This window comes from Equus quagga, chromosome 8, assembly GCF_021613505.1.
Source record: "Equus quagga isolate Etosha38 chromosome 8, UCLA_HA_Equagga_1.0, whole genome shotgun sequence".
NCBI lineage: Eukaryota > Metazoa > Chordata > Mammalia > Perissodactyla > Equidae > Equus > Equus quagga.
Genome location: NC_060274.1, coordinates 3,922,739 through 3,942,611, shown reverse-complemented (window position 1 = coordinate 3,942,611; position 19,873 = coordinate 3,922,739).

Genomic DNA, 19,873 nt, shown 5'->3' with positions numbered 1-19,873 from the left:
TTGCTGAAGGCAAGGAGCCTGGGGATTTTTTAAAGAGACAATGCTAGATGCTTGTTCCTCTTCCTTCCTCTCCCTGAAAAAAGCTCAGGGTCCAGGAAGGAGTCCCAACAAGAGAGCTGACCCCAAATTGACAGAGGGCCCTGGGAGTGTATCATGAGTGTCTCCTGGCTTTATTGTCCTAAGGCCAACGCCACAGTGGGACATTCAAGAATTCAAAATGTCTATGGAAATTTGGAAGAGCAGATAGGAGGAAGATGGCCAGAAGATCAAAAATTATAAAAGAAATGAATAAATCATTTCCTTTCTTGTCCAATCATTTGATTCATGGCAAGGAAAAAAGTCCCAGTGTGTTTGTTTATTTAATGAGACACAACTTGAATAATCCATGTTTCCAAAGAAAAAATGAAGACATTTTATTTTGTCCAGCTGCTTCTCATCTTACACTGCTGAAAAGACTGAAATTGAAAGCGGCTTTGTAAGTTTGCAAAAATGAGATGAGAGGGGAAGGAAAAAGAGAAAGGGTTTTAATTTTGGTTTTTTTTTCTGAGACAGACAGCTAAATCTTGGTCTTTAGAAGAAAATTAGGCAAAAATCCAACAGTGCGAGGAAAACCCACCCACCCCCAGCACACACACGTTTCAGAGGACTGAACAGAGATGATATGGGGCGGTCAGCAAGAATTCCATTTGAGCACGATTGCTTGCAATGCCCTGCACCCAGAAGGAAAGTTTGGCTCCTGGCGGGGCCTCTGACAGCTTCTCAGAGCAGCTGGCACACTTCCATGACACTTCCCGTCAGAGTCGACATCATCACTCTCATTTTATTCAGCTGATTTTTACCCACCTTCAGAGCAACTTCTGAAGCAAAACTAGAAATGTGTGGCTCCTCGCCACAGGGCTGGTGGAGGAGGACACAAACGTCAGTCAATTCGTAGCCCTTGCTCCATCGATCCACACCCTGCCTTTCAGGAGTGACATGTGGGTGCGGGCGCCGACCCAACGCAAAGATTCACTTTCCGGCTTCCACTTGGAGCTTGCCAGAAATAATACAAATTTTGAGAAATGGGATGGTTTGAAGACAAAGAATCCGTTTGCAGTTCCAACGTGCCAGTTTTCATCATGTAAAAACCGCCCCCTCAAGATGGTAATGTGATAATGGTTGTGAGAATATCGGGATGGTGAAAAAGAGGGATGTTGTAGTGATAACATTTTTAGGCCAAAAAGTATTTTTAAGCTATCCAAGTGTAGGTATTTTACATAGAAGTGTCAAGTAGCCTGGAATAAGACAGCAGAGAATGGTGGCCTCAGCTTTGGAGAGACTACACGCCACATCCAAGGGCACTGACATCCTCAAATGAAATGGAAACCACTCCTTGGGCCAAATAGGACACATCTAAAGGGCGTGAGGTGGCTCTCCAGTCCTTGACTTTGCTTTCTTCTTCTTTTTTTTTTCTTTTTGAGGAAGATTAGCTCTGAGCTAACTGCTGCCAATCCTCCCCTTTTTGCTGAGGAAGACTGGCCCTGAGCTAACATCCATGCCCATCTTCCTCTACTTTACACGTGGGACGCCTACCACAGCATGGCTTGCCAAGCAGTGTCATGTCTGCACCCAGGATCCGAACCGGCGAACCCAGGGCTGCCAAAGTGGAACGTGTGCACTTAACCACTGTGCCACCGGGCTGGCCCCCAGAGACTTTGCTTTCTTTATTAGCTGATTTATATTATGTAAGAGTGATATACATTTAATATAAAAGAGAAAGAGTTGTCATTTGGAATTAAGCTAATTAACGAGAGATTCTGAAAAAGATGGATATATTTAAAACTTCCCAGTAAAAAATTCAATTTCAGCCAAATATGAATATCAACTTTCTTCCAATGGAAAATCTCCAAAATACAGCAGAGGTTTTTTTTCATCCTGATTTTATTTTCTAACTTACAGACATGAAGAGATAAAAGAGAACATCAGAATATTTGGATAAATTACTGAAAGTAATCTCAGATATGGAGAGTTGGAAACCTATTTTTTAGAAAAGTTTGTGTTGGGAGACATTGAAAGACGAAGATGATAATGAAATAATAAATAATCCCCACCTGCTCCCACCACTGCAGGGTGGTAACCCCTGACTCAACCTGATGAGATCTCATGGGTAACCAGGGGGCCCACCACTTGCATCCAGTGTTCCTGTGGATCATTGTATTAATGGGATCAGAGTCTTAATAAGCGTTTGACTTAGCTATTTTTAAACCACACACTTGGTGAGACCTACAGTAGTAATTACTTCCGTGGTGAGCCTTTAAAAAAAACTGTAAAGGGTAGAGCAAGGATTGAAAATCCTCATGTCTTGTCTCAAATAACCATACCTGCTGTGGATTCTTAGGCAGAAAAAAAGCCGCAGGTTATTTTAAAGGGCAAACCAGACTAACTTTAGACTTCTGGGTACCATCACAAACCAGAGGAGATTGGAGCAATCTCTGCTGTTTAAGACAGATGAATGGTCTACACAGCCAAGCTGTTTTTTGCAGACAACTAATAGACTTTCATATATATATATATATATATAAAATGTATATTTTCAATATATGCATGTATATTTTCAATAAATATGCTGCCTGGATAGGTTTCCTGAACAAATTACTAGAAGGTGCCCTCCAATTAAAAGATAAAAAAACAACCAAAACCACCCAAAACTCAAGACTGAGTGAGAAAACCTGGTAGGGAATCCTGAGACCCAGCAAACACAGAGCCAAGAGAAACCTCGCCTCCCGGTATTTCTGCAGCTCCTCCTCTCATTTCAACTGGAGGGTTCCACTTATTCCATAAGGCTGAACTCAAAAGCCACTGTTTCTCTGAAGTCTTTCCGTGTTCCCAGATCCCTGTGTCAAATAAACCGCTTCTTCGGATCCCAGAGTGTTTTCTCTGTATTATCCTGAACTACAGCATGCCTACAAAAATGTAAGCAAGTATGCGATTGACAAAGACGCCAGTAAATGCGGAAGCTGTGTACTCAAGCCAGCCACAAAACACCACCACAGCCCAGCAAGTCCCTGGAGTCCCCTTGTTGCGTCCCCTCGACCCCAGAGGGAAGCACCATCCTGGGGGGTGCCTGGAGACGCGGCAGATAACATCACGGTCAAAACCGACCCCAGGGAGAGACAGGCAATAAAGAAAGACAGGAGTCACACAGGCAGTGTGCGATCTGGTGGTAAACGCTCCAGAGAAAAGTCACCTGGGGAAGGCTTTGCAGTGTCAGGGGAGGGGTCGGGAGCCTCCTTTGCCAAGTGGGCATTTGAACAGAGATGCCAAAGGGTGAAGGAGGGAGCCGTGTGAATATCTGGGGAAGAGCGTTTGGGGCAGAAGCATTGAGTACAAAGGTGCGAGGCAGGAGTTTGCCAGGTGTACTGGAGGAACGACAGAGACTAGCGTGGCTGGAGGAGAATTAGCAGAGAGAAGCATGACTCCCAGTGTTTGCATTTGTAACTGGGAGCGCAGGAACATGAATGTGCTGCCTTCAATATGCAGTAATTTTGCATAGAGAAAATCTAATAGTTATTTTAAAATAGTAACAGCAAACCAATAAAAATGTCATGTGGGATCACAATTTGAGTGTGTCTTGGGGATAATTCTCTAAGCTCTATCCAGGCTTTATTGATCCAGGAAATATTGCACAGCAGCTAAATGCTCACCCTCTAAAGCCAAAATTTCCGGTGTGAACCTTAACTCTGACACTTTTTTTTTTCTTTTTTGAGGGCGATTAGTCCTGGGCTAACATCACCACCGATCCTCCTCTTTTTGCTGAGGAAGATTGGCCCTGAGCTAAGCCACAGAAAACTCAGAACTTTGTATTATGTTTTCACCTGGTTTCCAGGGTCAAGTAAGAAGAGGTCCATAAAGAAAATTTTATATTTTTGGTAAGATTGCTATTGAAGAGCTGCCCGTGGTTTTCAGATCCCTTTATGAGAAACTCACAAAATTAACTTTTCCGGATTTCTTTGTGTCAGGAAATATTAGTGCTCTTTTATTAGAAAGTGATAGCTGCCCCCAGCTCTAGCGCAGGACGGACCGCATAGAAAGCACACTTCTGTGTTGAGTGAATTAACTCCTCCTGTTCTCTTTTCTGCTGTGGCTCTCAGGAAACAGGAAGGTAAATGGTTTACGCAGCTGACGCAACTCAACTCGGCTTTCTGATAATAGCCACTTTACGTCTTCTCCTTTTCCTGTTTTCCCCTCTGCTTTGCTCTATGGATTTTTCACAGGTTAAGCCAACTCCAAATGATACCCTGGCAGTCTTTCAGATTTTGACAACTCTCTTATAGGAGCCTGTTGGTATGTTAGCTCTTAAGCTCCTAGTTCCCAATGACGGTTTTCTAGTTGCCTCTGTGGATGGCTAACGACCACCTGCTCCAAATTCCAAAGGTTCTCATTGCCAAGGAAGGCTGTGTTCTTCCAGAAATGGGATGCTATTACACGCCCAACACGTTGTCAGTCAGTCCTACAATGAGCTGGTTTCTTTCTTGCTACAATTATCCTAGGAAGCTCTCTTCTCATCCTGCTGAAGACCTTACCAGCTATGCCCTATCAAGACCTGAGATATGAAATATAATTAAGCAAGAAGCTATCATATTAAACCTCTTCCTTGAAGAATAACTTGGATGGCCATTTATTTCCTTATATATCATTTTAGGTTAGAAACAGCTTCCTTGGGTCTGGAAACAGGGGAAAGACTCTTTCTATGTTTCTGGTTGCACTTGTGTGAACTTATTCATGGTGTAATCTGATATTGTTCCCAGTGTTGTCGCCGTTGGCCTCCCTGGTCCTCCTTTTCCATTAAACAGACTTTTCTAACAAACTAGCTTCCACAGCAGGCAAAGGTGTTGTCAGGATAAATGGCAATGTCTATAAAGTGCTTAGAGTTCTCTGAATAAAAGCACAGTGGAAGAATAGAACATTAGCATGTTATTATTCTCATAAAGAGTGGGTGGAATTGCAAAGAGAAATCACGTCAAAGATGTAAGGAAACTTAATAGTCTGAGACTTTAAAAGGCTGGATTATTAAAACACCTAGTTGTTTGACAGGAGAAAATTAAACTGTTCTCCTGTCTTCAAAGATATAACACCACTTTCTCATTACTTACTGTACCCCATGATCTCTTCATCTTGCACCGAGCTTTCACTGAAGTCAAGAAAGTTCCCTATAGGAGACATTATTGTACAGATACACCATAAAATGAGAATCTGGTCCAGGAGGAAAAGAAAATTGTCCTTTTCTCAATAGCAGTACCTACAGTGAGGGTTATACGTAGGATCCAAAATGTAACACCAGGCAATTTTTAACTCTTGTTCATGGATATGGCATGAGGCTTTGGGTCCAGGCAATTTGGGAAGATGGAGCTGGAAGATGAGCTTAGCATGATGTCTCTTCAAGGGCTCCATCTCCACGGGAAAAGGAAACTAGAAGAATCCAACTGTTGGAAGAGAAAGAGTGCAAGGAGCATATGTTTCCCAGGTCTCTTCGTGAAAAGAAAGGTCTCTGAGGAATAAAAGCGTGATAATTGCATGGATTTGGAATCTAAACTTATTCTATGTCTGCATGGTGTGAGGACCCACCTTCCGGGGTAACATTCCTAAGGATGGGTCATAGGGAGGGGATGCTCCTGGGCCACCATGCCACCAGAAACGAAGGCAGATCCATCTGGAAGACATGGCCGCCGCCTGAGCCACACTCGCTTCCCGCAGAGAAAGACGTCAAAGTGAAAATGACAGAACAAACAGGAGGGGAAATACGCACAAGAGACTTGGTACACACAGCAAACACAAAGATTAGCACTGCCCAGATTTCAGAAACTACAACAAAGAAAACAAGCTATAGATCTATTTGAAATTCTTAGACAGAAAAGGATTCAGAATCACAATCAAAGAACAAAACATTGTGAAGAGACAGGAGATTTGTAAAAGAACGAAATAATAGCGTCTAGAAATAAAAATATAGTCACTGAAAAAAAAAAAGGAAACAAACAGCATGTTGGATGAAGTGACTGGAGAGAACTGATGAACTGGAAGGTAGGACTGAGGATTAGCCAGAGCAGAGCCAGACTGAAGAGCTAGGAAATAAGAATGTTAAGAGACAAGGAGCGCAGAAGGAAATATCCGGCACAATCTTAATCGGAGCGCCAGAGGAGAAAATAAAGAGAATGGCAGAGAAGATGTTTTCAGAGATGGTGGCAGAGAATTCTCAAGATGGCTGAAGGACAAGAACCTTCAGATTGGGGAAACTCAAGAGTTCGAAGCGGGATAAATTTTCACGCGCTTGAATTCTGATTAGTCAAGGTTCTCCAGAGAAACAGAATCAATAAGATTATCTACCTACCCATCAATTATCTATCTATCTATCTATCTATCTATCTATCTATCTATCTATCTAATCAATCATCTATCTACCATCTATCTATCCATCTCTATGCATATTTATCATACGGAATTGGCTCATGTGATTATGGAGGCTGGGAAGTCTAAAATCTGCAGGAATGGTACTCTGGTTCAAGTAGGAAAGCCCGACTCCCAGCCACCTGACAGGAGAATTCTCTCTTGCTTAGGGGAGGGCCAGTCTCTTGTTCTATTTGGGCCGTCAATCAACTGGATGATGAGGTGCCCCCCTACATTAGGAAGGGTGATCTGTTTTACTCAGTCTACCAATTTAATTGTTCGTCTCAACCAAAAACACCCTCAGAGACACATGTAGAATAATCTTTGATCAAATATCTGGGCACCCCATGGTCCAGTCAAGTTGACACATAAAATTAACCATCACAGATTCTTTACCGGTGAAATTAAACAATACCAAAGACAAAGGGAAAAAATTTAAATAACCAGAGAAAACAGACGTTTGACCTATGAAAGAATGAAATTTGGGCTTACAGAGGCTTCTTCACAGATTAGAAAATATTTGAAGAGTGTCTTCAAAGTGCTGATGTGCTAATTACTATTCTAGGCACTGGGGATGAAGTCCCTTATGTTCTATTGGAACTGTCGCATAAGTGCTCCCAGGAATGCCACTTTTCAAAACTTTTTTAGTTTGCAATCCAATGTTACTGCAATAAAAGCATTTAAAAATAAATAAGTATATTAATATAGTTTATACAATACACTTGAAAAACATAAAAAAATAGGTACAGAAGAGCTGCAAAAATAGTGCTCAGTGCTCCTAATGCTGTCATCTGTTTCCTCTACTGTTAACATCTCGCGCAACCACGGCCCATTGATCAAAATGAAGACACTAGCTAGCATTGGTACAACACTGATAACTAAACTAAAGACTCTATTTGGACACATTTCTGAAGTTCTACTTGGAGGACTGTGTTGAAGATATTTCTTATGCTTGTCTTTGATTTTTCATATGAAGGCTGTCTGCGTGTCTACCCTCTGCCTGTGGAAGCGAAGAATGAGCATGAGAAGAGATCCGAGTTATCATTTTAGTTGGTGTTTGTGTCTCAGTTTCTCACTCCGTAAACTGGGCCAATGCTTATGCAGGTAGCACCGAGATATACACACTGAAACCCCTCCACTAGTTCAGTTAGTTACCTCCCTTCCTCTGAGAGATAATATAACAAACAATTCACACCTTAGCACGGACTCATTTACTAAGTTGGCTTCCATCACAGAGCTAATTAAGTGAAAAGTCAGGATTCGAACTGCGATGTTCTGACTCCCTATTTAACTTTCAACAAGAATGTTGGTAAATGGTGCTATCTTCATTTTAGAGACGAAAAAACAGAGGCTGCAAGAGATCATGCCACGTTTATTTTTATTGAAGTGACTACTCCACCTAGGACATGCACAGATCAAACAGGTGGTATTACCTACATTTACCCAGACGTAGGCAGATGGAATGCACGGGGAATACATAACTGGAGGATGACTATGAGTTTTCTGTAGTGATTTTTCACTCCCACGTTGCCTTTAGGATCAAATTGAGGGTTCATGGTAATCTATTGTATTTTTCACAATGGCCTTAAAGTCCCTCTTTGAATAACATAAGAAATAACATAGGATGCTAGATTCACCTCCTATTTCTGAAATAATCCATGTTAATAAGTAGCAATGTCTACAGGAAAAGGAAGTCTAAATTTGTCCAATTCTTATGGAGCAAGCGTCTTGGAGCAGACAAGGCAGGAAAGCTTGCCTTTCCTGTCTACGATAATTAAGACTCACATAGTAAAGACCAAGCCAGTTATTAAAAATTTTTAAAACAATTTTGCATATTGGTGCATTGTCTCCTTAATTTTAATTCTACTCTTCTTAGTATTTCGCTGAGTTGATCCATCATCATTTGCTTAAGACTTTCTATAATACTTAATTTTTAATTGTTTTATAGTTAGTTCATATTTGTGATATAAATAATACTGATATTAATATCTGTTTGAGACAAGGTCTTATACACATTTATCAAACAAAAAACCCACTAAAACCTAAATTTTTTACAAACTTGGAAGCAAAATTTAATTTTTTCTTAAATTTGAACTCAGAATCCGTTGGAGTCATTATCTTGTTTGTGGTGGACACTCATGTGCTCCACAGGAGTGATGTCGATGTCTTTGAATGTAAGGTGTTGCCTCAGACCCTTGGGGATGTTATGTGACATATAGTAGATGTGCCAAACCATCTTTTTCAAAAATAAAAAAAAAATGCTGAATTATGAAACACATCTGGCCCGGGGTTTAGATAAAGGACTGTGGACCAGTCATGCTTTTTTAATATCTTGAGTTATTTCTTTTTAGTAAGTTTCAGGTAGTGAGATTCTTGCCCGAAAGGGTATAAATGTTTTTATTTAAAAGTATTATTCTGATTTACAATATCATAGCGATTTTTCAGGCTATCTGTTTGCTTGCAACCGTTGCAGCATTCAATTTCGTTGTTTTTTTTTTTTTAAGATTTTATTTTTTTCCTTTTTCTCCCCAAAGCCCCCTGGTACATAGTTGTATACTCTTCGTTGTGGGTCCTTCTAGTTGTGGCATGTGGGACGCTGCCTCAGCATGGTTTGTTGAGCAGTGCCACGTCCGTGCCCAGGATTCGAACCAACGAAACACTGGGCTGCCTGCAGCGGAGCACGTGAACTTAATCACTCGGCCATGGGGGCAGCCCTTCAATTTTGTTTTTAAAGTAACTTTTGCTAGTTTCAGCAGGATGAAAATGGTAGCTCCTTGGTGTTTTAATTCATTTTTATTCAGATATGAGTTAATTTAATCATTTTTCAAATGATGAGTTCAATAGAAATAATCTCCTGACAGCAGACACTCAAAGTTGTGGGAAAATTCATGTCACAGTTTCTTTAAGTGTCTTTGAATTTCCTTTACATATTTGCACACAGTCATTAATTATTTTTAGCTATTTTTAGTATTATACACCATATATATTGACCCTTGCCCATCACATATATCACTAATATTTCTCCACGATTTTTTTAACTTTCGGTTGTACTGGTTTTCCTAGTACAAAATTCAGGTCTTTCAGCTTTGACTTTGTAATCCCTTAAATTGATCCAATTATCAGAAAATTATCAGTTTAGAATAGCTAACAGCCCTTCAGAATGAGTAAAAATAATATCTTTACTATTTTCTTGACTTAAATTCCTGACCCAGATATGATTAGAAAAGTTAGTTCCTTCTCTGGAAACCATTACATCACTATAAATGTGTTTAATTCATAATATAAAGTTTAGTCAAATAATGTCAAAACTCAAACTTGGTTTATTGACTACACTCATCATTGATCTTACTTTTCTCTAACTCCTTTTATGAAGATTTTCACAACTTTGAAGTTATTGCCTTATTACATGCAATCCTCATTGCAATCTCTTCTGCAAAGTCTAGGGACTTTCACACATATGATGCTCCCTAAGAGTGATACTGCACCCCTCTTCGCTCTAAGGGGTAGGAAAGAAGGATTAGAACCGATCCTTCCACTTAAGTATTTTGCAATTTACTTAAGGAGGCCAGACTGTAGTTCAGCTCACACTAAAGTCAGGGCAGAAAGTCATAAGCAGAGAATGAATGATCCAGACACTAAATGTCTAGTTGGGAGAAGGACACGAGCAGAACGAATGTACTAATTAGGTGACTCGCCTCAGATTCATTCTCTAAATATTATCTTTTAAACATGATTTTTAAAACCGCCTAGTAAAACAGCCCAGGATAAAATTAATAGAAGAAGACACTGAGACCTTTGGAAGTAAATTTAAGACATTACATCAAAGCCAGTGACCACAATACAGAATTATTTGCTATCCTTTCTAGGACAGTGGCTCGAGGACCAGCACGTATTTGAGCTTCCCAGCAAACGAGGTCAGGAGGGAAATGTACAACAAATGCACAGTGTGCATGTGGCCGAAAAAAGCCCGTTTGCTGGAAAAAATCAGATAAGCTGAACACTTGTGTTCAAAACTCAAACTTAATCTCAATAACTTCCCTAAAATACAAGGAATGACAAGCATCCTTTCAAAGCAAGGCAACTGTACAGCACAATAGCGCAATCATAAAAGTAACTTTATCAGGAAAAGGTTTTGTAGGAGCCAGAAAGCAAAATTTCTGACCATTTAGCTTGATTGCAGGGCAATATTTAGAACAGTTAATATGTTCAAAGTAACCGTGTATAAGAATCAGATATAATTATAACTGCTTGACGTGGCTATTAAAAATTAGATTTTCTAATTTTTTTTTTTTAAAGATTTTATTATTTCCTTTTTTCTCCCCAACACCCCCGGTACATAGTTGTACACTCTTCGCTGTGGATTCTTCTAGTCGTGGCATGTGGGACGCCACCCCAGCGTGGTTCGATGAGCAGTGCCATGTTCGCGCCCAGGATTCGAACCAACAAAACACTGGGCCGCCTGCAGCGGAGTGCGCGAACTCAACCACTCGGCCACGGGGCCAGCCCCTAGATTTTCTAATTTTTAAAAAAAATAAGTAGTGAGTCATAAAATTTAATGACTATTTTCTTGCATCATTAAGATGATCATAGCATGATCACAAAGGACCATAGGATGCATCGTTAAGATGATCATTCTCCTTTTAAAGATGGATGTGGTGGATTACATCAAGAACAAATCTAATATTAAACTTTCTACGCAAGTTGGTCATGATTTTTAAAAAATTCACCCAGATTCAACGTTTTTTGTTTTGTTTTTTTTTTTTTAGAATTGTTGCTTTTGTAGTCACACAAGGGATTGGCTTATAATTTACTTTTTTCCTATGTCCTTGTCTGGCATTTCATTTAATATCAGACATGTCACACAGACGTCCACTAGACTGGCAATATTTGATATAGTACTGCGGACAAGCAAAAGAAATCATTCGAAGTTTTGGAAAAGAAGATAGGAAATTGCCATTTTTGCAGATAATATTACTAACTACGTAGAACTCAAGGAAACATAAAGACAGAATGTTAGGATTAATTCAAGTTTGCTGCATGAGCGACCAACTGCCTCCCGCTGGCTAGTAACAATGATTTAGAAAATGTAGTTTAAATAATAGCTGTTTTGGCAGCAGCTACAGTTACAGAGTAACTAGTACTAAATCTAATAAAAGGTATTAATTATCTTTAAGCAGAAAATTATGAACGCATCATTGAAAAACATTTTTAAAAGATCTAAATATATGAAGCCATATCATAACCATGAGATGGGAAGACACATTATTATAAAGACATCAGTTCTCCCCAAATTAATCTGAAAGTTGCATGCAATGCCAGCCTGATTCTCAACAGAGTCTTTCCAATAAAATGACTCTATAATTACTGTATAAGAGTAAAGCGCAAAACAGCCAAGATCATTTTGAGGAAGAAAACGTTGTGGGGCAAGAGCCTTGCCAGATATCAAGACTGATTTTAATCTGTGGTGAACAAGCAATGAGGTAATTGTGCAGGAATGACAAACAGACCAATGGAATCGGAGACAGAGCCTCGAAACAGACTCACACATCAATGGAAATTAAAATATGACAAATGTACAACACATTTTTAAATAAACAGTGCTTGCACAATTAGTTTTTCATATTGAGCAAAATAATAAAATTGGTTCCCTACTTTGCACCATGTACAAAAATCAATTCATGTGGATAAAACCCCTTAATATTAAAAGAAAATTTCAGAGTACTTAGAAGAAAATTTGGGAGAGTATCTCTAGGTTCTAGGAGCAAAAATCATAAAAATATGGATAGAGAAAATCATTAAAATTGAAAACTTCTGTTCATCAAATGAACAGCAAATAATTAAAACAAAACAAGACATAAAGAGCAAGGAGATGCTTATAAGTATAAATATAAATAGGAAAGGACAAGTATCCAGATTATTAAAAGAACCACAAATCAATGAGGGAAAACATCAAAAGCCCAATGGAAGATGAGCAAAAGAAATGAAAAAAAGCAAACACCCAATATATATAAAAATATGCTTAAATCCACTAGTAATAAAAAAAGTCACAATTAAGACCACTGTGTTCTGGGGGCCTGCCTACTGGCCTAGTAGCTAAGTTCAAGCACTATGCTTCAGTGGCCCAAGGTTCATGGGTTTGGATCCCGGGCATGGACCTACACATCATCAAGCCATGCTGTGGCATCGAGCCACATACAAAAAAAATAGAGGAAATTTTGCACAGATGTTAACTCAGGGATAATCTTCCTTAAGCAAAAAGAGGAAGACTGACAACAGATGTTAGTTCAGGGCCAATCTTCCTCACCAAAAAATAAAAAAAGAAGACGACCACTGTGTACTGTTTCTCATGTAGCAGACAGGCGAAAAACTAAATATCAAAATGCTAGAGAGAATGTGGATTCATTTCTAATTGGTTTAATGACTTTGGAAGGCAATTTGCCAACAGCTCCTGATGTTGAAGATACATTTACTCTATGACCCAATAATTACACTCCTAGATAATCTATCCGCAAAAAATTCTCATATATAGGCATAAGCAGATATGTTCCAAAAGTCTTCATAGAAGCATGTTTATAATAAAAAAAAAAACAAAGCCAAGAAGCAACCTAAATGTGCTTTGAAAGAAAGACAAATAAATTGAAGCATGTGTATATAACAGAACCTCCTGTGATATTGGAAAAATAAGTGGACTAGAGCTATATATCAACTTATGAACAAAGTAAGGTGCAGAAGAATAAATACAACACCCCTTATATATAGCTTTTAAATTTGAAAAATAATACCAAGTATTGTTTAGATGTATGTTCATATGCTGTAAAAGACACATTGTCTATTTACATATTTACAGTTGTAAAAAACATGCCAGAGAATGACCAACACCAAATTTAGGACAGTGACTCCCCTTGGTCCAGAAGGAGGGCAATGAGACAGGGGAGAAGATCACATGTAAGGGGAGTTGGTTTTCAACTTCTTTTTTATCTTAAAGTAGGTCTAGTTACACGGATATTCATTTCCTATTCTTCTTTTCTTTTCTTTTCTTTTTTTAAGATTGACCCTGAGCTAACATCTGTTGCAGCAATGCATTCACCATGGTGACGTATGCATATGTACACATTTAAGTGTGCATTTTGTCAGGCTCTGCCCCAGGGATTCTGTAAGCAGAGCCTAGGACTCTGCAGTTTTAAGAAGCATCTGGGAGGCAGAGCAAGGGACAACCTGAAAGTAACAAACACAGCACGTGTCTTTGAAGACATTTTAGCCTGATAACCAAGAAAATGTTAATAATGACCAAAGAAATAAATATAAGCGGCATCCCAAAAATACTAAAAACAACACATACAGTAATATGTAGGTGGGTAAAGGTTGGGGACAGTTTTAGACTTGTGCGGGGCAAAGACTCATTCTTTCAAGATTCTGTCAACGATCATTTTTGTGTCAAGCATTAGACAGAATTCTGGGAACAGAGCATCAAACAGGAGGGGTGAAGTCTTGGCCCACTCCAGTTTATATTCTCACCTGAACGAATATTTGAGTAAATAAGACACAGGGGAGCTTGTTTCTGCAGACAACACAGGCGAGGGCTTTTCCTAGCAAAACAAGTGCATTTCTTCATTCTTTCAACAAATACTCAGGAAGCACCAATGTGTGTCAGAAGTGCCAGGCAAAGGGAAGAGCAACATCCGTGGTCCCTGGTGTTTCCATCCACTGGCCAGGATGTGCTGGCTAGTTCTGACCCGGGTCGGAAACGGTAAGGGCTGATGAGACAGGCAGGCATCAGGCTGACTCGTGGATCAGCCAGCTTCTCCCACTTCACCTCTATTTGATGTAAGAAGATGTAGGTGCTTGCCAAGTTATTCATATATTTGATTGCCATCTTTCAAAAGAAGGATATATATAGAACTAAGAAGTTTTAGAAAACTGTAGGTCTTTGACATATCTGTAACACTTTCTATGAACTCTTTGAAAACTCTGTGTGATTCTAAGATATATTAATACATTGCCTGCAAGAATCTTACTTTCAGAAGTGCTTCTTTAAAAATTTAGTTTTAGTTTTTTAAAATAAATATTAGATGCAAAAAAGTTTTTTTTTTTACCTTATTATAAATCTGGCTTCAAACATTTTCTATTCTTTCTTCCTAATGAGAGTGTGCTATATGCTAGTTATGTAAAACCTGGAAAATTCATAAAATTTTAAAGAAAAAAGAAGTCACCACAAAGGTGCAATCCAGAGACCGTGGTTGATTCTTTTGTATATTTCCTCAACATCCTTTGTTTTAAAATAAATACTAAAATTTTTTCAAAATTATTTTTTATCTAATCTATTCAGTTAAATTTTAAAATGAAAAATGTTTGAAAATTAATATCATTTTTAAATTATAAAAGAGACATAGGCTGTCGATTGAAGATGTCAGACTAAGGGCATCTATTTGCCTCCACTTCCTCATGAGACAGCATTAAATTTGCACACATTTATATAGGGCATACAATGTGTCAGATAGTGTTCAAAATGTCTTGTTTCCATTCGTTCACCTTTCACATCAACACTGTGAAGTGGGTACTGATATTATACCCATTTTACAGATGGAGAAACTGAGGTAAGATCACATTGCTAGTCAGTGGAGGAGCTGATCTTTGAATTCAGGTAATCTGGCCCAAGTCTGTGCTCAAAATGGTAAAAAGGGAAAGTAATATTTTTTTAATGTATGGAGTAAAGGAATCCACACCATCAAAAAGAATGGGAAGAGGACCATAAGCGGATGAGAGAGTTCAGCAAATTTCCTGAAGGCAGAAAGGAAGTGAGACTGTTGGTAGAAAAAAATCCAAAAGGATGTGGCCATTCTCGTGGGCAGGGTTCTGCAGGGGGCTGGGGCAGGCTGCACCAGAGCATCCTGTGACGCCAGGCTGACAACCCACAGGTAAGAGGGAGGGGAGGTGGGGCTGGTTATTGAAAGTTTGATGTACTGCCTCCCTTCACCCCCTTCTGATCTCTCCACCCCAGTGAACACAGAGCTCATGTGGATTAGCATTTACCACGGGACAGAAAAGTGGAGGACGTTTCTGTAAGGAAACAAAGCTATCCACATGGGACTATCAAGACTGTTGGGGCATTCCTGCCCTCCATGGTTAATCCCTCTCCCACTGGCCCATCAGCCAGTAGTCCAGCTCTTTGCTCACTTACCCTCCAGTAAAACTCACTGGGAGAGCCCTGTCCACTTCCACCCCCTTCCGCAGAACCTTTGATGGTACCATCCTGCTCACAGTGGAGACCTGGCAGGGGAACAGACCTGTAATAGCTAGATCTTAAGTCTGCACGAGGGAAGCCATCTTAGGGAAAGGAAGCAATATTGTAATTATGACCCTGACTCACTAGTCTGTGAATACCTTCTAGCCTGCACGTAGCCTAGATGATTAAGCCTCTCTCACTTTTGCAAAATACACAATCTCTGGTTCTGTGACTCTTGCTTATGTATATCTCCCAGCTGTGATAAGACAACTTTGTTCTCCGAGTTGCCCAGAAATATGATGACCTCCAGAAAGAAAAATTCTGCATTGGTACCCATCATGAATGACAGAAGAAAGAGATAATGTGGCGCCTTGAAGTTTGTCACACTGGATGGTCAACATCCCTAACCCCCCTCCCTCCCTGCCCATTTCCCCTATATAACTGCCTCAAGATTCTGTACGATTTTAAGACACTTCTTTAGGGCTGTCTGCCATCTTCCAATTATGCTACCTAATCCTATAAATTGTCCTTTCTCAACCACCGACTTGTTTGCAATTGATTGGCACCCATGTGGTGAGCAGAAGGAGCCCCGTTTTGCTCGATTTCAGACCTACTAACCTAGCAGTAAAGAACGAATGCCAGACACCCAGAAAACATATCTTAGTCCCTCTTTCTCAAATATGAATATTTTGGCTCCAAAAGGTCCATTAACATTTAATTGTCAATTCCACTTTTATTATTTATGCTTATTAGGTACTTGAAACATAGAAGAAGTGTTGAGAAGGCTCTTGCCCTGAAAATGGATACATAAACCATTAGGAGATATCAAGTGTTAAGCTACCTGAGGCTTTAGAAAAAAGGGAGAGTTGTGGTTTGGGTTCTGTCTTGTATTTGTCATGTGGTTTCTTACAGCATTGCCTGAAAGTGCGCGAGCATTCTCCTTGTGCTGGAACCAACAGATTTGTATTTTTTTCCCCTTTCAAATATTTTCCTTCCAACGTACTTCAGAGTGACTGGTTCCACTAACACCACCAGTGTTATTTCAATGTCGAGGACGTGATAGAAATATTTACACTTTCTCGTCTGTGCCAAAAGAAATAGTTAAATATGTGGGCTGTAGAAACAAACCGTTTGCAGTAATACAACCTCTGAGGATGCTACATAGGCAAAGACGAGGGGCAGCTATGTGGAAAAAGGCAAACCTCATAGCAGAAAATAGGTGTAGAGAAACGACACAGAGCGCAGAGGTTCAAGAAGCCTGGTGGTGAAATCGGAGAGCAAACTTCACTTTGAGGAAGGGAGTGTGAGTGTGTGTGTGTGTGCGCGTGTGTGTGATTTGACCATCCGTGAAGAAACGCCACGATCAGGAAATAGAATTACATTATCCTGAGGGGCCGGCTGGAGAGGCGGTAGACCTTGGCTCAATTCACAGACCTGGGGCTAGAACTTCTAATGTCTGCCAGTGCCACTGTGGAATGTGGGCAAGTTCCTGAAGCCCTCTCTGCCTCAGTTTCCTCATATGTAAAATTAGGGTGAGTATAGTACCAACCTTGTAAAGCTGCTCTGAGAATTAAATGAGCTAAGGCACAATGCATGGTAGAGTTAATACACGTGAGAACTGAACTTGGCACATGCAAAGTGCTCAATAAAGACACAGGTATCATCACTGTCACCATCACTATCATCCTTATCATCACCATCAGCATCATCACCATTATCAACATCATGATCACTATCATCATCATCATGACCACTATTACCATCATCACCATCATAGTCATTACTGTTACCACTATCATAATCATAATCGCCATCACCATCACTGTTATCACCACTGTCTTCCTTGTTGTCATCATCATCATTATCATCATCATCATCATCCATGTACTATTTCTCCAAGTGAAGTTATTAAAAAATAATAAATCCAAAATAGGTAACTGTCAAAGCTCCTAAAATATTGATCAGACCTCAAATATTTCCTGTTGGATGCCCCTTTTTGTGCACTTCCCTACCGGTATATTAATTCTGGCTACCTCCTAAGTCTGGCTTCCTTTTATTGTGTGTGAAAAACATTTCCTCTTCTATCTTCTAGTATTTACCATTTCTGATACTAAATGGGCAAAGGCAAATATCACCTATTGATTCTGAAATGCCTCACGTTTCCAACTCAAATCGTGACTTAATCATTCCTTAGTATTTATTAGCCACTCACATTTCCTGAAATTACTGGGAACAACTCATGGATGGTGCTCAGGTGGAGGGTCTCAGAAAAGGAGTGACTGGGGTGACATCTCCTGGTCCTCATTGACCCCTGTAGCTTCTCCAGGTGTGATCTGAATGGGAAGCAGGTGGTGCCCTGACGGACACGAAATGTAGAAGGAAGAAGGGGGAGGTACAAGAGTGAGAGATGCTGCCAGAAGGAGGTGGAGGACGAGAACCACAGTTCCCTAAGAGACCGAGGAGTGCACTTGAACGATTTAGGAAGAATTATTTGAATTCAATAAGGAAAATCTTTGAAGGGACCCAAAACAAAGCAGTCAAACGCTGGTAAGTAAAAAGAAAGGATTTTAGTCCTGAGGAATTTTCAAGGACTCTCTCAGAAGCGGCAGTTGAGGGAGCAGGTGGCTGGCTGGATTGTCCACAATAGGAGGGGAGGGCGGAAGGAGCTCCAGGCACCTGGCATCTCTGGGGCTGGGGACAAGCAAGCCAGCTGGGACGTGGCAGTCATGGCCCCACATGTTAGCCGAGCCTGGGTCTGAGGTTCATTTTCCCCACATGGGGCTGAGATGGTTTAGTTCACCCCAAGCCCTGCTGTGCCGGTAAGTCTATAGCATGACCAACACAGTGGGATGGACAATGTGCCCGTCGCTTCCGCTTCCCACAGGGACTGTTGGCCGATCTTGTTGCAATTACCTTTTGTCCTCTTTGCTTCTGTTGGTTCTGTTCCAGACACAATCTTCTGGTTCATCTCTGAAATGCAACTTTTCACGTGGTTTCATACTTCTCTGTGCACACAGACTTCCAGAGAGGAACAGGGACATGGATATCTCTGCATGCCATCTAAGGCTCACCCCGGCCTCCAGGGGTACCTCCAAGTTCCCGCTGCTGTGGGGCACAGGCCTCCCCCATTCTAGCTGCTGCTGGCAAACCCAGGGTTCTGAGATGACCCCTCTGGCGCCACAGCATCACAATTCGGCAGCACCTTGAGTGTATCCCCACCAAGCCGCACGGGCTTGAAGAAGCAGAGATGTGAGCACCGTGGGAGAGAGTGGAGGGCCGGGCAAACTACAGTTTTCTCTGGCAAGTGGCAGGAAGATGGGCGTCTGTGACTGGTTGGTGCCAGCTTTATCCACAGCGCATGAGATGCTGACTCTCGAGATCTTTCACAGCGACCAGAGGCCACAACTTCCACGCTGCCCGGCCCACTGACTGTCGGTGCTGACTTCAGGCCCACGTGAACAATTGCCCCTGAACTCTGTGAGGCATCCCAGATCTTCACAGCACATATATCTTTTCTGCTTTTGTGCTTTGCAGGTTTGGTGTTGCAGACACTTCGATGGTGGCTCCTCGTGGCGCCCACCTCCTGGTGGTTACACCTGTATAGTCTGGACCAAGAGGCAGACAAATGGGATGCAGTGAAAGGGATGGGACCCCCTCCAGATAAGGCTAGAAAGGACTTGCACTCTCTCTCCTCCTCTCTCACAGCCCTCTTGGAACAAACTACATGTTGGGAGCTGCCCTGTGGAGAGGCCAGCCTGGCAAGTCATTGAGAGAGGCCCCTGGCCAGCAGCACCATGTGAGGGAGCTGGCTTCCTGAGAGCCACGAGCCAGAGCACACAGCTGAGCTGTGCCAGGACTCCTCACCCAGAGAAAATGCTGGATAAGAAGTGTGTACCACTTTGAAGTGCTAGGGTTTGGGGTCATTTGTTACACAGCCATAGATAACTAATGCAGTTGGTTCTGTTATTTGTACCGAAAAGTCTTAATTAATACATCTACTCTGCCAGAGTATTTAAAATTCTCGCATACTCTCATTCCTTTAGATTAGAACACCGAAGGGCCCCTGAGCAGGAAGAAACATTGTCATTGTCTACTGTCACATCTGTAAGGAAGTAGCCTTTTAACAGATGCTCCTTGAAGTATAAACAACATTATATTACCTGGAGATATGTATCCTCTGATGCTTTTCTTTCATTTTGTGGGAAAATCAATACCCAAATTATATGAATA